The following is a 2183-nucleotide window of genomic DNA, read 5'->3' as shown; positions in this document are numbered from 1 at the left end:
ATTTTGCATGAAAATATCCAGGGATACACTTTGAAAAATCACAATGAAATACCCAGGGATACATTTGAAAAATCGCAATGAAATGCCCAGGGTATCTATTGAAAAATCACAATGAAATACCAAGGGTATCTATTAAAAAATCACAATGAAATATCCAGGGCTGCATTTGAAATTTTGCAGAAAATGCGCTGGGTATCTATGGAAAATTCACTATAAAATACCCAGGCCTACATTTGAAATGCCTTTCAAAAAATCCTAAGCATTATAGATATGGCCTCTAGGCTTAAGTCTAAGTTATAGAAATGACTCTCTAGGCTTAAGTCTAGGTTATAGATAAAAGTGGTAGCCACCAGTCCTTACAATGTAAAATTGCTACCCTCAGTGACAGAAGCGCATGATGATCAAGTCCTGCTAAAGGCGGCCACCACTCTGGAAACACATACTTACAAGTCTTCGTACACAGCCAGTACCGTGACGTCGGTGTAAACCACAACTCATTGAAGCACTATGCAACACCCCCCACATAAACCCACCATAATCGCATGGCTTCGACTCTCCTTTGTACTCGCCCCTTGAGATGCCAATACCGCCATCCCAGTTTACATGGCCGACCTAGTGCCAGTCATAATATGGGAATCAAATTGAAGCACCCTCGTCGAGAATTCAGTGAGGTTTCAACCGCCCCTCCTTCGACACCATGCAGTTGTTCAAGGAAGTTGGCTGCACGCAGTGATGCCGGTGTAGAGGGAGAGCCTAGCACGCGACCTCGATTTTTTCAGCCAAAGCCGCACGAGGACATAGCCCATCTTGGGCCAAATCACGCAGAGTGACGACCAGGGACCGAAAATAGGGAATGCAAGAAGACACATGGCTGAGGGACTCCTGTCCCGGCCCTTCCAATCATCCAAAGTTTTCCTTCCACCTCAATCCCCCATTCCACTTGCATTCCCGTGTCTTCCACCTCAACTGCCTCTCCCCCTACTTCAAATCCTATTAACCCTTCATCCCTACCCTCACCCAAACTTCCAACCATGCCTTGGACAACATGAACTCTGCCTCGTCATTTCCGCTTCATCGCCACGCCAAGTCCTTCCTCCACTGTTAGAATCGACGTGTTCAATGCTGGGTGGGCGAACCGAGTGCCTGAGGATGTTGTGCTTGATTCTAGGTTTCCAGTGAGGAGATTTCTGTGGACCTGATTGACGTGAAAGGAAGTTGAGATTCAAAGGGTTGACCTTGGGACTCAACCTCTACTCCACACAATGTGCATATAATCACTCGGAATTGGGTATCATCGTTTCATTGTGCTTCTCAAGCCCGATCTCGGATGGCAGATGCGAAGGAGAGGGAGGAATGTTGATGCGGACCATGTTCATCTGTTGAACCGTTGCAGGAGTGTATCGTGCATGGTATGGGCGTTGTTCCCCCTTTGGACTCTTCGACGTTGACTTCCTCTTCGACGGTGCCATTCGCTCTTGCTACGGTGAATTCGCCTTCAAACCGGCCTTGTCCAATTTGTCTTTGACCGCCCCCCCCCACTTCGGATTCTGAACAAGGGAAAGTAGCATCGCAGACTGTGCCCACAAAGCAGCCACCACCAGCTCCATCTACCTCTCCACCATCTCTGAATACGACCTATATTGGCACTACGTCCTGGGCCTCGTCTGCGAAGGCCTCTTTCGCATCTTCTCAGCCTCGATGAGGAAGGCCCCAGCTCCTACTCTCAAACTCCATGGGCCTCCATGACTTCTGTGAAGATGTCGATCAGCAACGGTATTTCTGGCCCCGGGAGATTTTTGGGAAATAGTATGGGTTCAAAGAGATAAAGGACCTTTAAGAGCCTGTGGCTTTGTAGACAGCGACGTCGGTGCAGAGTGGGGTAGCCTCAAGTTTGTGGAGATTTCGATCTTGCGCCCTTCACGATGAGTTGTTTCTTGTGCTTCACGCCTTTTCTGAAGCTGACTGTTCTTGCCGTTAAGGACATTGTGGTGTTCACCACCATCTGACTTCTTGACCACTAGGCGGGACATAGACTTCCCTCAAAAAAGTTGGCCCTCGGCTCAAATGGCTAGTATGAAAGTGGTGTCCTGTAAGGTCTTACGGTTTTACGGAAACTTCTTGATCTGATTATGAATCAAAAAGTGAAATTGTGCATCATCGAGGCCGCCAGCAAAGCACTCTTC

Source organism: Laccaria bicolor, genomic scaffold, assembly GCF_000143565.1.
Source record: "Laccaria bicolor S238N-H82 LACBIscaffold_76 genomic scaffold, whole genome shotgun sequence".
In the NCBI taxonomy this organism is placed as follows: Eukaryota; Fungi; Basidiomycota; class Agaricomycetes; order Agaricales; family Hydnangiaceae; genus Laccaria; species Laccaria bicolor.
This window is presented reverse-complemented; position numbering follows the sequence as displayed.